Source organism: Eleutherodactylus coqui, chromosome 6 (assembly GCF_035609145.1).
Source record: "Eleutherodactylus coqui strain aEleCoq1 chromosome 6, aEleCoq1.hap1, whole genome shotgun sequence".
Lineage (NCBI taxonomy): Eukaryota > Metazoa > Chordata > Amphibia > Anura > Eleutherodactylidae > Eleutherodactylus > Eleutherodactylus coqui.
The window spans coordinates 219,994,186-220,013,925 of record NC_089842.1 but is presented as its reverse complement, the minus strand read 5'-3'; the positions used below and the strand labels follow the sequence as shown (position 1 = coordinate 220,013,925).

Here is a 19,740-nt window from a genome sequence, read left to right as displayed (position 1 = left end):
AGGCAGCTAGAGCAATCACTACACAGTGACTCGCTTGCACATAATATAGTCACAGTCATGTCACCAGACGCAGACCATAGAGGACCTGATGAGGGCTCACGCTATAGAGACCCGGTACTGCAACCTTTCTGCACCTGGATGGTAGAGAATACACGTATGTCTTTCCCGTGCACGAGGCTCGGTCATGCATTGATTATATACTGGTATCCAATAGAATCTCCCAGACAGTTATAGAAACAGAAATCATGGACCTGGTGATCTCTGATTAGACACCAATATCCACGTGAATACATGACACCTACCATAAAGGGACTGACTTTATGTGCCATTTTCCTGCTTTCCTGATCCAGGAGGAAAACTTTTTTGGAGCTGCTAAAAGCTTGGTGGATAGAGACTATTGCAATAAGATGCACTCATCAAATACAGCTCTATATTGGGGAGCCCCAAAAGTGGTAATTTGGGGAAGAGTCCTGCGTTACATGTTAAACCTTCAGAAAACAATAAATACGCAGGGCTAGCTCAAGCTAAAAGAAGCGTACACTACATTCCTGACATCCCCCTCCACACAAAATGGACAGTCCTGGAAGATAGCAAAATTAGACCTTGATCTTTGATCGGACAGGAAAGAAAGGTCGTATACAACGTACTTCCAAGCAGAAGTCTTTAGATATGAAAATAAAGTGGGACGTCTGCTAGCCGGAGTGGTCAAGGGACGTTATTCCCCCCAATTACATCGCAACACTGAAAGACAACACTAACTGCATACATAGACACCCGAAACAAATCTATGATGTTCAAAAAGATGTTATGAAACACTTAACCAAGCCCCAACTCAGAGCGCTAATAACAGATATTTCCTAGATCCATGCCATCCCTCCGAGCGTCACAAATAGAATTACTCAATAAGGACATAACTACACAACAACAATGCCCCAAGGCCAGGCGGGTACTCATGGGAATTCTATAAGGACCAAGTCTCACCCGCATAGACATCATGTGATGATGTCACCGTCATATGGTCACTAGGGCTCTGAGCTCCGCCCCTGATCACATGAGGGTGACGTGATCACAGCTCCTAAAACATGCATAGCCTGACAGCAGCCATGTGCTTACAGGACCTGTGATGATGTCACCGTCATGTGATGAGTTATGTGTGAGACATGCGTGTAGCAGAGCTGTGTGTGGGACGTGTGTGTAGCAGAGCTGTGTGTGTGACGTACATGTAACAAAGCTGTGTGTGTGACATAGTTGTATCAAAGCTATGTGTGTGTGATATGCATGCAGCAGAGCTGTGTGTGTGATGGGCATGTAGCAGAGCTTTGTGTGTCTGTGACGTGCATGTAGCAGAGATGTGTTTGTCTGTGACATACATGTAGCAAAGCTGTGTGTGTGATGTCCATGTAGCAGAACTATCTGTTATGTATCACTCACCGTAGAGCCGCAATGACAGCAATGTCATCACAGGTCCTAAACCAGCAGAGCCAGACAGCAGCTGTGTGCTTTCAGGACCTCTGATCACAAGACGGTGACATCATCACAGGTGCTTCATCCTTGTGCACTGAATGAGGGATTACAGGCGGACTACATCCCCCACAAACCCCCGTAGCCTCAGTTACTATGGATACAACAGTACCCAGTCTGGCAGTTTGTAGCTGGTTGTGAGACAGCTGCACAGCTGTGTGGAGAGTCCAATAAACACCACACAAATGTACACATACATAGGTTGCGAAGCAAATTGACCAACAACATTGAAGCATAGTCCTTCACCACTATCTTCACATCTCTTGAACATGAGTCATTTTAAAGTGTTAATGCCCCCAACACCAGTCCAGCCTTCATCTACTTGTCAACAATAATATCGGTATATTATAATATAACAATAATGTTGGAATTAGTGTAAAATGTCTCCACCAGAATAATGGGTGGAGACATGGGTTGGCTGCTGAATAACAGGGAATGCCGACAGCTGCTAATTGGCTGCCGCAGACGTGGCCTCCTGGGCTCCTGAGTTCCTGCTCCTGCCTGCTCCTCCAGCACCCCTCCCCACCCATGCTGGCAATCTCTGGGAACGGCTCCAGCTGTCCCGCTGTGGCCACTTGTGCTGCAGGTCATGGACGGTAAACTTCAGGAAGCTGCTCCGTCAGTGCAGTAGCGGCCAATCCTGCTGCTGGCCGCCCACCTTCTGGAAGCGGCCCCACCACTGGTGCTGCGACCACTCCAGCTCCTGGCAGTGCAGCTTCTGAAAACGGCTCCGGCAGTCCCGCTGCAGCCGCTTCTGGGTGGCCAGCTCCTAGAAGCAGCTCCCACAGTCACGCTGCAGGCAGCTCCACCACCCACAGCAACCCCCCCCCCCTTCACCCCTGGCACCAACTAACACAGACCTCTATAAAACTCCTGCTCCTCTCTGCCCTCACTGCTGACAGACGGCCACAGGACCCAATCAGCAGCTTTGGAGCATTACCACAGCGGTTACTGTAACTCACTATGTCTCTACCCATTGTTCCAGTGGAGACATATTACATTAATACCACCGTTGTCCAGTGTTGAAACTAACCGCTGCTGTCGTGCAAATCTCATGCAGCTAATAGGCGAAAGCAACAAGCCAACATGTTTCCTCAGCAAGCAGTTGAAGTTTGGAAATCACATGCAGCTCATATGTGAAAGCAACAAGCAAACATGTCTCTTCAGTGAGTTGCTGAAGTTCGTAAATCACCGGCAGCTGATATGCAAAAGCAACAAGTGAACATGTCTCCTCAGCGAGCTGCTGAAGTTTGTAAATATCAAGCATATCATATGAGTGAAGTGCGAGCTAACTTCTCCCCTCACCGTGCACATCAAGTTCACGTAGTTGTGGGGGGTCTGGAACGCAGACCGTAATGCGAATGTTGCCTGTATCCAAATTAAGAGGAAATATTATATAGAGTACTCATAGAGAACCATAATAACCACTACACATAAGACCGTCTAGTGATCAGAATGAATTCTGTTTATTGTTGTACATTGCTAGTTTATATGCAAGTTGTAAAGAAGGCGTTTCCAAATGTTACCTGATGCCTGGTTACAAAGTACTTTTGGCAACTGTAAATCAACAGGCCAAATGTTACCTGATGCCTGGTTACAAAGTACTTTTGGCAACTGTAAATCAACAAGCTTTTCTAAACAAAAGGTATCAACAAAACTGTTTGAAGTAGACATGGAAACAGTTACAGTGTGATAATACAGGTTTTGTTAATTACATTTCTTGTTTGGGAAGAACTGTAATCTTCAAAGTTCATCAGCAATTTGCACATCAAAAGAGGGGACATTGTTTCTACTTTTCACATAGACAAAACTGGTCCAGCCACCTACTGGGAGTCAGCACAAAGTTGGTAAGTTGGTATTCAGTAAGATAGCTGAATAAAATCTAATTAATCATACATTTAGTATTTTAAAATCAATATTCAAATAAACGCTTGAATATACCTTTTTACATATGATTCTATATCCAAATTCTACTAGCAACTTCCGGAATGTTTTACATATAATACATAACATTATATAACCAAATAACTAATGTCACATTTATTACACTGTTTCCTTATCTTTCTTATGTTAGGTTATTGATTAATAATGATTGACCCCTATCATTCCCCCATTTGGACATCAGAGCCACCATTATCTCCTGGTTCTGTCACCCATAGGTGCCGGGTTCCCAGGTAGGAATGGTGCACTCTATGTCCATCAAGATATGAAGACATAATATCAAATATTGCAAGTCAATCAAGTTTACAATACAGTAATCTTAGATTTATCAACATCAATATCGTCATTGTCATATTAGACACTTAAAGGGGTGTATTTTTGGGTATGTCTCGAAGAGTCTCTACAGGAGTGGGGACAGATAATAGAAAAGTCCGCAAAACGTCCTCTCCACTCCTGAGGTTGGGCATACACGTGTGGGAAATATTTGCCCATCCAGTCCATCGCTTGTCCATGTGGATCGTTCGTAGTGGTGTTTCCCAATAAGAAGACAGTCCAATAAGACAAATGCAGAAGTCAAAATCAAAATGTCCATTACCTCCCCCACCCAAACAACGCCGGGATCCCACCCATCACTTTTCCTCTGGCTCGGGAACTTTCTTGCAGTGGGAGGCATGTATCCACTTTTACAGAAGTAGGCGTTGACGACAGAACTTGGTATGGTCGTCAAACCTTGGGTCCAAGGCCTTTACTACGTGTCTTTTTGTGACTACCCAATCTCCAGGTGGCAAGAAATGAGTCCCCTCTAGGTTGTCAGGGTCTGGAATTGGGGAAAACACTAGATCGGGTGTTATTTTCAGTTTACGACATAGTTCTTGTACATTTTCAATAACCTTATCACACTCCCGCTGTAGGGCCTGTGGATGGTACAGGCCTAATCTTGGCATAGAGCCAAACAACACTTCTTTTAACTTAAGCATATAATTTTAGTTCTTTCAACTTTGTTAAACTCTGCGGGTGATATGGAGTGTAAAACGCTTGTTCCACCCCAAGGCTGACATAACCTTTCGCATCACTTAACCTGTAAATTGTGTACCTCTGTCACTCTCAATTGTCTCTAGTACCCCAAATCTACAAACAAGTTCTGACACAAGTTTAGCCACTGTACATTGTGCGGTGGCTTTGAACAGGTCCACACACACAAGGACATACTCATACCTGCCTGATTTGGGAAGCTGGATGTAATCGATTTGTAATCTCTGAATAGGATACAGTGGTCTGGGTGTGCACTTCACATGCCTTCACATATGCCTTTGCCAACCTGTCGAACCCTGGAGCATACCATACCTTGTCCATAACAGAAACCATGGCATTCCGAGAGGCATGCACTTTCCCGTGAGCTAGGACGGCGAGGTGGGTGTAGGCAGCCGCTGGTACATCATCTACGTCCCGTAGGACGCCAAATCCCAAATCAACAAGAGTGGTGGGACCAAGATCCAACTTACAGCACAAGGGGTCTTGCGTCCTGTCCTGGGAGAGCTGCAGCCTTGGCTGCCCTATCCCCCTGTTCTCTGGTGACTGCCCCTGCGTGTGTGCTTTAACCTTTATTATGGCCACCTGTCCTGGCAACATGATAGCTTAATGGGCTTGCCTTGTGCCGTGAGAAAGCTCCTGGACCGCCAGATGGGTCCATAATCGTGTGCAGTACCAAAGGCGTACCTGGAATCAGTGTAGATATTAGTAGTGGTATATTTTTCAATCGTACAGGCCTCATTTCCTGCGCTGACATGTGTGGCGGCAGTGGTTTTTGTACAAGCATCTCATTCAGTGTGACTACTTCAAAACCTGTTACAAACCTTCCTTCGTCATTCAGGTATCTAGATCCATCCACAAACATTTCAAGGTGGGGGTTTAGGAGGGGTTTGTCAGTGACATGTGCGAATCCAGCTGTCACAATCATGCTGGTGTTCTGCGTCAAAGGCCTCCTCTTCATCATCAGTCAGAGAATTTGCAAAAAGCTGGTCCTCTGTACTTACTCCCCCATTTGAATCAGTGTCACCTAATGGCAATAAGGTGGCCGGATTCAAAGTGGTGCAACGTTGAAATGAGACATTGGATGAAGAGTGTAAATGCAAGTTCCATTTTGATCCGTCTAGCAAGAGACAGATGTCTACGGCTTACCTGTGTCAGGATACCATGTATGTCATGTGGGGTGTAGATCACCATGGTGTGATCTAAGAAGTTTCTCTTTGCTGGCTTTGCAGCCATTCTACTCTGATGGAGGAAACACAAAAGGCTTAGTGATGCATTGAGGTAACTATTTGTGTCAGCAGTACATAAAAGAAAATAAAAACAAATCATCAACATATTACAAGAGGGCGGTGCCCTCGGGAATTGGCCAGGCGTCTAATACCAGTTTCATGAATCTGGTGAACTGGTATTGGGCTATACTGTGCCCCTTGTGGCAGCACTATCCAACAGTACTGCTTTCCTCTGAAATTAAATACAAACAAATACAGACAGTCTGTCGAGGTCCGTCTGACTGGTAGCCCAAAGGCTCAAAGGAATGACACTAAGAACTTGTTTCTCTGCGTGCGTAAAAGTGAAGACAGGTAGAGGTGTCGCTAGGTCTGCTGCCATCCGACCGAAGGTCGGGTGACTTTCAGACCTGGGGTGTATACGAGCCTCACCGGACGAGTGAAGTTCGATACAAGATCCCAAGGATCCCATCATTTCGGTTCCCAATATGCTTTCAGGACTTTCCAGCACAAGGAAGCGCATGAGGCATCGTGACCCTTTAAACATTACCTCTAGTGGTTCAGTTTCTGCCAGCTGAATCGGCACTCCTGAAACCCTTTGCACCAATTACTGCTAGACAATCAGGCTGGTATTCTATTTAAAATAGATCAGAACCTTGTAGCAAAATTAAAAATTAAAAATTTAGAAATTGCTGACCTGCAATACCTGGATCACCTATGTCAGATATCCAGTTCCTTGGGCTAAGCAATGACTCAGGAATTGGAGTTTGTCTTGGAGTGGCTTACTATTTGTCAGGACCTGCGGAAAGCTGAGTTTCTGCAGTGGCTATCAAGACAAATACATGAGCCGGATCTACCAAGAGAGCAGTTAGTTTACAAAACCTCCTCTGAACTGTCACTTGAGGTCTCAACCCGTACCGATCCATCCGGTGAAAATTTGATGGATGCAGATAAGGCTTGTAAGATATTAGTACAAATAACAGACATGAATTACAACAAGGCAGAATAATCCACAAACATGTATTCATATTGGAATATGATATTCTTTAAGCAAATTCATTATTAATCTGATCCTGCCTGCAATGTCTCATCAAATTTGAGAAGAAAAAAATTTCCTAACTGCCCAAGCTCCTCACCCCCTCCTTTGTAGACAAAAGAAGGATGAAACATTACCTACTTTTACATTATCTAGCTCCACTCCTTCGATGCTGGTCGTTTGCATGTCTCTCCTACAGAACATTCTTTCAGAGACAGTGCAGTACTAACAGCATTTAGCAGTGATATAGACGTCCAACCAATCACAGAACTGACATTTACACAAAAAGCAAAAAAAAACTAAAATATATCTTAAAAATCCCTATATGTTCTCTATTTTTAAGACCGTGTAATTCACATAATTCATTACAAGTTTCTTATTTCATCAGCGTCTTTCTTCCTTTCTATGACACTGAATTTTATCTCTATGAAACAATAGCTAAGATATTAATAAGCAACTAAAACATTCAGACTTCAAACAGCATTAATTATTAGTAATTACTAGACGTATACTTCTCTCCTAGGCTGGTCTGTGTTGAGGGTGGAAGAACACCTCTTCCTATTGTTCTTCCCTCCCATCTCCTTACATCACCTAGCTCCACCCCCTGTGATCTGGCTCAGCGTTTGGTCTTTCTTGCCTCATTTAGTTTCTAGCCACCGGACAGTATATACCATATAACACAAGTATCTCATGTGAAGTAGAAACTGGGATTGTATTTACTGTTCATAGAACTTCCCATATTGAACAAAGTATATATATATATATATATATATATATATATATATATATATATATATATATATATATATATATATTTAATATAATACAACATAGGGGCTTTTTTCTTGTGCAGCAAAATATAACCAATTCTCAATTCACATTTCTTTGCAAAGACAAGTAGGTCTTCTAAAGCCCAGTACTCCCCACCCTTTGAAATGTATCTTATCTTCTATAGAACACAGAAACTTCTCCAGACAAATAGCTGTATAACTGGTTCCACCGCCTGTAAACATCTTCTAAACTGCAAATTCACACTCACTAAGGGGTTTTTTTTTTTTTTTTTTTTTTCATTCCTATACGGACTGATAATATGTGAAGTAGAAATTGGGATTGTATTTACTGTACACCAGACTTCCAATAATGAGCGAATTATGTATAGATAAGAAAAACTCTTAGTACCGCGGTTTTTACACGATTCGCTCAGAATAGGCTACCCAATGACAAACATAATACAACTTATGCCCATTTCCACCCACATACTTATATTCACCACTCCAGATAGCAACTATTATTACCGTGCATTGTTCTTTTGAACCCCCACAGATGTGAGTGGGGTATAACTTTCTTACACTTAGAAATTAGACATTACAAGAACACTAAGACGTACAACAAAGATTAGTTTACATAACAACAAGACTTACAAGACAAACAATAGTGGTTTTCATTGGGACAGATTCGGGCGATGCGGTGCGTTGTCGCCGCTGGGAGTGGTGCCCTGATCTGTCTCCTGATCATGAGGTTTCTTGGGACAAGGGCAATTCTTGGCCAGGTGGCCATTCTTGCGGCAATTATAACACTTACGTATTCCTCTGTTGGGTCTGTCCTGGAACTGCACCTTCCCCCCTTGGTTGCTATAGTATTTAACCGCCGCTACAGGGCGCTTCTCATCCATAGCAAACCCTACTGCCTTTTTATACAAGTCCATGGGCTTGGCTTGTCGCCAGCCGGGGGTACATGCCTTTACTTTATCTGCCAATGATGGGCCGATGCCTTGCATGAACACCTCACACATCATTGGGTAGTACACTTCATCTGCACAGAGGGTGAAACCAATGTCCCTAGCCTTCGTTCCCAGCCTACCAAAATAACATTCAATAGTTTCATTCTTTTCCCGTCTACACATAGTTAAAGCCATTTGTCTTCGTAAAGGGTTTTGTTGTCCGCACCTGGGACAATCCTGACAGTCAAGAAGAATGTCGGAGCTGTCCGCGGTTGGTAGGACCGGGTACATCCTAGCCGGGTTTGGCACCGGGGATGAGTACACAAGTATGCCGTCATCCTTCGGTGCACAATCCCATTGTTCTACATTTACGTTTTTGCTATATCTTATTATGGCCTCTACTCCTTTTTCTAGACCGGCGTTTCTGATATCTTTCATGCTTTTTCCCGTACTATTGCCAGAACTCATAGTTAAAGGTTCCTGCTTTTCTAAGTCCTATCTTTCTATATTTTATACACTTGTCTGCAATCGTCTCCCCCTTCCCTTTCTCACACAGCTTATGGCACACAGAACCTTATTTGTCACACAGGCTTCTATTTGTCACACAGGCTTCTATTTGTCACACAGGCTTCTATTTGTCACACAGGTTTTTATTTGTCACACAGGCTTTTATTTCACACAGGCTTTTATTTCACACAGGCTTTTATTTCACACAGGCTTTTATTTCACAAAGGCTTCTATTTCACAGAGGCTTTTATTTCACACAGGCTTCTATTTCACAGAGGCTTTTATTTCACACAGGCTTCTATTTCACAGAGGCTTTTATTTCACACAGGCTTCTATTTCACAGAGGCTTTTATTTCACAGAGGCTTTTATTTCACACAGGCTTTTATTTCACACAGGCTTTTATTTCACACAGGCTTTTACTTCACACAGGCTTCTATTTCACAGAGGCTTTTATTTCACACAGGCTTCTATTTCACACAGGCTTCTATTTCACACAGTACACTAAGGACCCCTGGTCCTGGAATAGTTTTACGGACTCCTTAAGGGGGGGTTTAGGGGAGACCAGACCTCTCTTCTAAGGGAACTTCTGGTGATATTATAACAGACTCAGTAAAAGCAAATTATGGCTAACACGACACAGACTATCAACGTACAGATTTCAACAATTACTACAGGCAACATGGCAATATACACACAAGGGTTCTTCCGTCTAGCACGGTCACTAAGAACACCGTAAATAACAGGCAGAAGCGTCCTATATAACATACAGCAACTCACCCCCTGTCGACACGAGACTTGAAGTCAGGAGAGCCCAGAGCTTGAGTGGTAAGTCAAGAGCTTACCGTATACCGGTGTTTTGTAGATCTGGGGTCCCGTGGCCTCTCGTCCGGCTGGTCGGCAGGTAGTGTCGTCAGGTATCGGCTGCAGGTAAGGAGTTAGCTTCTGCCCCACGTTGGGCGCCAAATAAACTGTGGGGGGTCTGGAACGCAGACCGTAATGCGAATGTTGCCTGTATCCAAATTAAGAGGAAATATTATATAGAGTACTCATAGAGAACCATAATAACCACTACACATAAGACCGTCTAGTGATCAGAATGAATTCTGTTTATTGTTGTACATTGCTAGTTTATATGCAAGTTGTAAAGAAGGCGTTTCCAAATGTTACCTGATGCCTGGTTACAAAGTACTTTTGGCAACTGTAAATCAACAGGCCAAATGTTACCTGATGCCTGGTTACAAAGTACTTTTGGCAACTGTAAATCAACAAGCTTTTCTAAACAAAAGGTATCAACAAAACTGTTTGAAGTAGACATGGAAACAGTTACAGTGTGATAATACAGGTTTTGTTAATTACATTTCTTGTTTGGGAAGAACTGTAATCTTCAAAGTTCATCAGCAATTTGCACATCAAAAGAGGGGACATTGTTTCTACTTTTCACATAGACAAAACTGGTCCAGCCACCTACTGGGAGTCAGCACAAAGTTGGTAAGTTGGTATTCAGTAAGATAGCTGAATAAAATCTAATTAATCATACATTTAGTATTTTAAAATCAATATTCAAATAAACGCTTGAATATACCTTTTTACATATGATTCTATATCCAAATTCTACTAGCAACTTCCGGAATGTTTTACATATAATACATAACATTATATAACCAAATAACTAATGTCACATTTATTACACTGTTTCCTTATCTTTCTTATGTTAGGTTATTGATTAATAATGATTGACCCCTATCATAGTCAACACAGCCCGCAGGCGTGAAGTCCATTGCAATAACTTTATTTGTTGTGGAAACGATCTGAGAGATTTCTATGCATATGTCGTGATATTTGTTCATGTTTTCACTCTTCCACAAAGACTGTACATCAATGAACATTTGCTCACGCCTTACACTTGTGGGGACTTTAGCAGTACGTGGTTTTAGTCATGCTTAATGACAAAACTCCAATCCCTTTCCCTATACTATATTATATTAGTAAGTGGCGCCACCAGAAACATTGGAACTAGTCACATACTATATACAGCAGAAATGGCAAGACACACCAACACCGCACTCATAAAGGTGCTGCCCAAACCCAACAAAGACCCACAACTACCAAGATCATAGAGGCCTATTTCCCTCAAAAATCAAGACTTGAAATGACTTTCAAAAATGACGTCAGAGCATGACACACTAAGACACCGGACATACCCGGTGCCAAAGCCAGTGCTAATATCGTTAGATGCAGAAAAGGCATTTGATAAGGTGCAATGGTGTTAGCTGGGTCGGGCCTGGACTAAATAGCGATGCAAGGTCCTTCTCGTACTTAAATTAACCAGGCTGGGCTGTCCACTATCTCCTCTATTGTTTTAGCACTTAGCATTCTAGCATTGGAACCCCTAATACGTCATCTAGAAGACTTCCCGCATTCCAAAGAATAAATATCAGGTCAAAACAAATCAGAACCACTCTCTTTGCTGATGACATCCTTATATTTATGGCAGATGACAAGGCACCCTTGAAAAAAGTAATAGACATTGTCATGGATGGGAGAGAATAGAGATGGAGGGACCCTGATCAATCCCTCCTCTATCACCGATTTGTCACGGCTTGACTAATCTGAGCGCTCTTGCCACTGCAAACACTTGTCACAGCAGAGTCTTGATTGATCACTCTAGCAGGATTGTAAGCGCGGAGTCGTTAGAATACAGGCAGATTTGTACCCAGCTTTCCCAGGCAGGTGTGTTCTTTATCCCCGCGGGGGACACGGCAGCCCGACCAAAATACCAGCCTGTAATAGGGTCGGTAAAAAAAAAAATACCGGCACGGGCCTGGCAACCCTACGTGCCACCTATTGGATGGCAGCATTCCTGCAAATGAATGTCTGACCCTTTATACAGATCTTTAGAACAATGATTGAAAACTAAGCCAGAATCCATACACAGACAGTTGTCCTGGGTGTTCATCCCTCATCAGTGTGCAGCAGGTTCCTGGCTCTGCTAACGAGAGGCCTGTGATGCGTGTTGGGAGGGGTATCACCACCCTTTAAGGAAAGCACCTAGAAGGTGTGAGGAGACTTATAAGGCCATCCATGTTCCTTAAGTAAATAAGGAATACAATAGTGATATGGAAGGAAGCAAGGAAACAATTCGGACTTCCCTACTTGTTATCCAAGCATATGCTGCGGATATGCCAGGCAGAATTCCCAAGAGGTCATGATGACAGAGTCTTTAAGGAGTGGTGAGAAAAAGGCTTTGTGGTAGCCCAGCATTTCATGCATGACAGAAAACAGATGGCTTAAGCCATCTGAACTGAAGAGTTTGCACTACAGTCGTGACGCTAACATTCCATCCTCTGCGGTGGATCACTCAGATGTAATATTGTAGAATAAAGTAGTCCACACACATAGAGTGTCTTTTCTGGATGACAACTAGGAATGATCAGTCCTGTCCATTTTAACACTTTTGGCAAACAATAATAAACAGTTTTTACAGTGGTGGAGCAGTGAGGATTTACGGGGTATTTCTACATCCACGGCCCATATAGTTGCTCTCCCTAAGGAGAAAAGAGCGTTTCAGACCCCCGTCCCTGGCCTCTCACTAGCAAAGCCAGACTCCTACTGTACACTGATGAAGGGCAGAAACCCTGAAACAGCTGTCTGTGCATGGAGTCTGACTTTGCTTGTAATTCTCAGTCATTGTAACAAGGCTTGTATAAAATGTCTGACTTTGACTAGAAGGATTGCTGCCTTTCAATAGGTGGCACTGTGGAGGATTTATTCCATCTCCCTTATTTGCATTTCTACATCCACAATCACAATTATCTGTAGGCTCTCTCTCTCCCGGTAACACTCTCTCTACTGTCAGTCACTCACTTGTTCCTCACTCTCTGGCAGTTTCTCTTTCTCTCTCTGGACGCATGCGGTTCTTGCCCAGGCTTACCCTTGTCCGGGCTCATTCACTCCTTGAGGTTAGTGGCTTTGGTAAGTATCTCTGACCTGGCTAGGCCCACGCAGGGACAGCGGACCACCTTTCAGCCTCCTTCTCCATGTCTCACTCTTCTCAGTAACTCTCCTCTACATAGACCCCCAGACATAGACATGTGACCCCTGTTTTATACTGCCCACAGGACAAAATGATACATTTTTCAGACATGAGCCTTTCATGCTTGCAAACTGTCATGTCTCATCTACCTGACTCTATTCATTGACATGTATAACCTGTACTGTATCTGTAAGTGCTTGCCTTCTTTAGTTTGTCCCTCCTGGCTCTCTGTACCCCCCTGTGTTGCATAACCCCTCCCTTTCCTCCTGCTGGGGAGTTTCCTCTCTATAGCCTATGTCTTAGGTCTCTACTCTGTGCTCTGGCTAACCATCACTCTTTTTACCTACTGCTGAATGTGCATTATACAAGATACCTGAATAAACCCTGGAATCTTCTCACATGCCTCTGCAGTCGAGTTGGATGCTGTCTGACAACATATACCTGGTGTGAGTACTGGTCCATAACTACAAGAGAAGTTACTTCAGCCGATACGCTTACAGCCATGTTATTGAGTCAGAATAGTAAAAAGAGTGTATAAATACAGCCAGACACCGCTGTAAAGACTCCTCCAGCAGCTCCACATACAACCACAGCTGCAGCTCATAATCTCCCACAAAGGTATAACTCTCCTCAGTGTTACCTCCATCCTGTGTGCTGCATCATGGCTGAAGGACACTCTGAGGCACAAGCTAGCATGGACCCTAGTCTGCAGTCTAGTGAGAGAGACAGGCGCTCTAATAAGCCAACCTGGAAAGTTAGAGAGAACCTTGAAAGTCTCAAGCAGGAACTTTCCTCTGACATTTTAAAACTGTGGGAAACATTACTAAGTCATGTCTCCAACATTCAGCAGAGTCTGTCTTCACTCCACGTGTCACCACTAGAGGGAGCCCTGCAACAGCTTTGTGCAACGTATGAACATTATAATATAAAGGTCCAGGAGTACGAAAATGCTTTGAGAAAATTAAACACAGAGGATTCCATAGAGGAATTGCAAAGCTTCCAACATCTCAGTGTAGGAAGAGACAGCTTAGTACGCGACATTAAGTCTAAGACAGAAGTGAGAATTGCGCAACTTCAGAAGGTGTCATCTCACATTTCTGACTCTACCAGGCACTCCAAGCGTACATCTAGGTCACGATCTTCAAAGCATTCCACCCTCAGTGAGCAGCTTCTAAAAGCACGCGTAGAAGCGGAAGCGACTAAGATACAGGCCGTCTTTGCGCAGAAGAGAGCGGAAGTGGAAGTTGCGCATAAGGAAGCAGAAGTGGAAGCTGCACATAAGGAAGCGGAAGTGGAAGCTGCACATAGAAAGGCAGAAGTGGAAGCTGCACATAGAAAGGCAGAAGTGGAAGCTGCACATAGAAAGGCGGAAATAGAGGCTCTGGAGAAACAATGCGAACATGCTACAGCCGTAGCAAGGTTAAGAGTTTTAGAACAAGCCGCGAGTCAGAGCGAAAGAGACAGCATTGACTTCAGCGGAATGGATGCAGAGGAACCTCTCAAGCGTACAAGAGACTATGTACTAAGCCAATGCTTCAATTCCCCACCTGCCGCAAACATTCCAGACAAAACAGACGTCTCTCCAGAGCGGCAGGCCGCACATCCTTCCACAGCACCAGGCATGCAAAGTCAGCACAGAACTCCGCTCGTTCCTCACACCAACCTTCCATCCTATATGGAGCACCAAGGCTCTGCACCCCAGCAAGCTCAATATACCGGTATTCATGGACAATTCAAAATACCAGCGGTTCTCCAAACCTCTAGCAATTACATGGTTCCATATCCACATGTCACCAAACCTATGGACTTCAAACCAGCTCCCAGGCTGAATACCCTGGCAGCCCCATATGTACCTACGTCTCTCATGCAAAACACCACAAACGATGTGATTAGCACCACTCAACCAATTTCACACCTGAAGTCAGAGAAAACCGACATGTCAGAGTTTGCAAAATACATGGTACGTCGTGAGCTCACCAAGACAGGACTGATAAGGTTCGACGACCAGCCTGAGAATTACAGAGGCTGGAAATGTGCCTTCAGAACTGCAACTCACGATCTCGGCATTACTGCTTCGGAAGAACTAGATCTACTGATCCGGTGGCTTGGCCCACAGTCTACAGAACGAGTAAAGAGACTCAGATCTGTCCACATTGAAAATCCAGCAGCAGGCCTTGCAGCCGCTTGGGAGAGACTGGAGAGAACCTATGGTAGTCCCGAAGCAATAGAAAACGCTCTGTTCAAACGTCTGCAAGCCTTTCCAAGGATATCTGGTAAAGACAATCAGAAATTCCAAGAGCTCTGTGACTTACTGCTAGAGCTACAGCTGGCCAAGGGAGACACTCACCTACCTGGCCTCAGTTACCTGGACACTGCTCGTGGAGTAAACCCAATCGTGTCAAAGCTGCCATACAACCTTCAAGAGAAGTGGACCGCTCTGGGGTCAAGATATAAGAGAGAAAATCAAGTCTCCTTTCCTCCATTTGCCTACTTCTGTGAGTTCATCAAAAACATTGCAGAATCCAAGAACGATCCAAGCTTCTCCTATGAGGAATCCAATCCCGGTCCACATCTATTCAAGTCTGACAACCCACGCATCGACTACAAAGGCCGCAGAGGTCCAGTGTCAGTAAAAAAGACTGATATTTTTCCCTCTACTTTGTCAGCTTCACAGGGAGTCAGTTACAAGAGCAATCAAGATGAAAAGGTTGAAAACCCTAATCGCCTGTGTCCCTTACATAAGAAGCCTCATCCCCTCAAGAAGTGCATCGGCTTCAGGAAGAAACCACTCCAGGAACGCAAGGAGCTTCTAAAGAAGTTTGGGGTATGTTTCAGATGTTGCGCTTCTACTGAACACATCGCTAAAGACTGTAAAAATGCCATCAAATGCATTGAGTGTGGTCGTGAAGATCATGTACAAGCTCTTCATCCATCTCAACCTAGAACCGCACCAGCTACAAGTTTCCCTACCCCACCAACGTACGGCGGGGAGAACACAGATCAAGCAGAAAGTCCTACCACTGTATCTTCTTCATGCACAGAAGTCTGTGGAGAAGGCATTTGTGACCAGTCCTGTGCAAGGATATGCCTAGTCGATGTGTACCCCCAGGGTCAACCAGAAAGGACTATGAAGGTGTACACCATCCTCGATGACCAGAGCAACCGATCACTTGCAAGGTCAGAACTCTTTGATTTGTTTAACATAAAGGGAGATGTTTACCCATACACCTTGGGTACATGTAGTGGAGTGACAGAGGTCTCGGGGAGAAGAGCCAGCGGACTTGTAGTAGCCTCTCTTAAGGGCAACCTTGAGATACCCTTGCCCACACTTGTTGAATGTAATCAGATACCATCCAATAGGGGAGAGATCCCTACACCAGAGGCCGCTTTCCATCATCCCCACCTAAGGGCTATAGCTAACGAAATACCAGCCCTTGACAAGAGCGCAGAGATCCTACTTCTGCTGGGTAGAGACATTCTTAGGGTGCACAAAATACGTCAGCAAATTAATGGACCTCATGATGCACCATTTGCCCAGCGCCTTGACTTAGGATGGGTCATCATAGGCAATGTCTGTATAGACAAGATGAAAAAGCCAACCAAGATTTCCTCATTTAAAACACACATCTTGCCAAATGGTCACGGTACTTATTTTCATCCATGCCCACACCATTATCGGGTGAAGGAGAAACTGACTAACAGTAAGTGGCACCACGACCAACAAGACAGTACAAACACTTTCCTCTGGGATGACAGTCTTGGATCAACAGTGTTCAATACAACAAGTGACGATAACAAGTTGGCACCTGCCAGAGAAGACATGGAATTTCTCAAGGTCATGGAAAGGGAATTCACCCAAGATGACTCCAATAGCTGGGTAGCTCCCTTACCCTTCCGTTCTCCAAGAGTAAAGCTACCTAACAATAGGCAGCAAGCTACCACTAGATTCTCCTCTCTGAAACGCACTCTTGAGAGAAAACCAGTAATGAAAAAACATTTCGTAGACTTCATGCAGAAGGTATTCGATAGAGACCATGCAGAACCTGCGCCACCGGTAAGGGAAGGAGAAGAATGCTGGTACCTTCCGTCCTTTGGCGTGTATCACCCCCGCAAGCCTGAACAAATCAGAGTTGTGTTTGATTCCAGTGCTCAGCATGAAGGTGTCTCTCTCAACAACCTTCTCCTCACAGGCCCTAACCTAAACAACAGCCTCATGGGCGTTCTAATTCGCTTCAGACAAGAACCCGTTGCGGTTATGGCTGACATCCAGCAGATGTTCCATTGCTTCATCGTTAAGGAAGATGACAGAAACTATCTCAGGTTCCTATGGCACAAGGACAATGATGTCAGCAAAGAGGTCATAGATTACCGGATGAAGGTACATGTCTTTGGCAACAGTCCATCACCTGCTGTAGCAATCTATGGACTGAGGAGGACAGCCCAAGAAGGTGAGAAGGAGCACGGATCGGATGCTCGGCAATTCGTCGAGAAGAACTTCTACGTAGACGACGGACTTAAATCCTTACCCACAAGCGCAGAGGCGATTGATCTCCTCACCAGAACCAAGGAAATGCTGTCTGCCGCAAACCTTAGGCTTCACAAGATTACCTCCAACAGCAAGGAAGTAATGAAGGCCTTTCCATCTGACGATCATGCAATCAACTTGCGGGACCTTGACCTCAGCTCTGAGGTTCTTCCTATACAACGCAGCCTAGGATTGCTCTGGAATATCGAACAAGATACATTTATATTTCAAGTATTAGCTTGCAACAAACCTTTCACCAAGCGTGGAGTTTTATCGGTCGTGAACAGTTTTTATGATCCTCTCGGATTCATAGCCCCCATCACTATTCAGGGCAAGATACTTCTGAGACAGCTTACTACTGAGAATATGGATTGGGATGCTCCCTTACCTGTTGAGAAACAACAAAGGTGGGAAAAATGGAAAAGGTCCTTGAAAGTATTAGAACAACTCCAAGTACCGCGCTGTTATGCTCCCAGTTCTCTTTCAGCTGCTGTCAAAAGGGAAATACACATCTTCTCTGATGCATCAATGGAAGCCATAGCCGCAGTGGCCTATCTGAAGATCTCAGGAGCCAACAATGAGCTACACTGTGGATTCGTACTAGGTAAGGCCAAACTAACCCCAAAACCTGCGCATTCCATACCAAGACTTGAACTCTGTGCAGCCGTGCTAGCAGTAGAGATCGCCGAAGTGATAAGGGATGAAATGGACGTCGCATTTGATTCATTCACCTTTTACACAGACAGTAAGGTTGTTCTCGGTTATATACACAACCAAACAAAACAATTCTACGTGTATGTAGGACACCGAGTAGAAAGGATCAGAAGTTTCTCCACCCCTAACCAGTGGCATTACATCCCTACAGAACTTAATCCAGCCGACCGGGGAACAAGAGCCGCACCAACATCAGATCTGCTAGACCACATATGGTCTTCACCTCCAAGTTTTCTATACGAAGATCCTTGTTTGTTACCTACCAATGCCATCTATGATCTGGTGGACCCTGCGTCTGACAAGGAAATCAGAGCCCTAAGTTCTACACTTTACACTTCTGTAACTTCTAAGGTGAAGCTGAAGTCACATCGCTTTGAACGTTTCTCGACATGGAGATCTCTCGTGCAAGCTATTGGCAGACTAACTCACATTGCTCAGTGTTTTGCAAAGAACGCATCGTCAAAGTGTAGTGGTTGGCATATGTGTAAAGCACACCCTACAGTCACAGAATTTGAACTTGCTGAACAAATCATCATCCAGTGTACACAGCAAGAGGTGTATCACTCAGAGATAGACAATATCTCGAAGGGCATCAGTCCGCCCAAGAGCAGCACACTCTATAAACTCAACCCAGTAGTTGACCACCACAAATTGCTCAGAGTGGGTGGTCGGATAGAGAAATCCGATCTATGCAATAAAGAACAGAACCCCATCATCATACCAGGTGGACATTATATCGCTACCTTGCTAATCCGACACCACCATGATCAAGTGCATCACCAAGGCAGACAGTTCACTGAAGGTGCCATCAGGTCAGCCGGTTTATGGATCGTAGGAATGAAGAGAAGCATTTCCTCCGTACTCCATAAATGTGTCAAGTGTCACAAGCTAAGGGGAAGACAACAACAACAGCAAATGGCGAACTTACCAGCAGATCGGTTAAGTACCGATCCCCCTTTTACTTATGTTGGTGTGGATGTCTTTGGTCCGTGGTCCGTAGTCACACGAAGGACTCGTGGTGGCGCCGCAAATAGCAAAAGATGGGCTGTGCTGTTCACCTGTCTTAGCATTCGTGCAGTACATATTGAAGTGATTGAGTCTATGGATTCTTCCTGTTTCATCAATGCTCTTAGAAGATTCTTCTCCATTCGTGGACCAGTCAAACAGCTGAGGTCCGACTGTGGGACTAACTTCGTAGGAGCCTGCAAGGAACTACAACTAGGCAACTTCTTGCTCAACAATGGATGTACCTGGGTATTTAACCCTCCGCATTCATCTCATATGGGAGGAGCTTGGGAGCGCATGATCGGCGTTACAAGAAGAATACTTGATTCAATGTTAATGGATCACAAGTCGTCGATACTCACTCATGAAACATTGGTCACCCTTTTTGCTGAGGTTTCTGCTATCATCAACGCAAGACCACTAGTTCCGGTATCTTCAGACCCTGATTCTCCATTTATTCTTACTCCAGCCACGCTGCTCAC

The 19,740-nt window shown here is 44.4% G+C and overlaps 1 long non-coding RNA gene across 1 annotated transcript; it reads right to left on the bottom strand.

The window, feature by feature from the left end:
• Positions 1-3,032: 3,032 nt before the first annotated feature.
• On the bottom strand, positions 3,033-10,601 carry LOC136633246 (uncharacterized). Its single transcript, XR_010793248.1, has 3 exons — positions 10,206-10,601; positions 3,105-10,148; positions 3,033-3,047 (listed from the first exon to the last, which is right to left on the bottom strand). It is a non-coding gene; the product is annotated as an uncharacterized lncRNA (long non-coding RNA).
• Between the last annotated feature and the right edge of the window lie 9,139 nt (positions 10,602-19,740).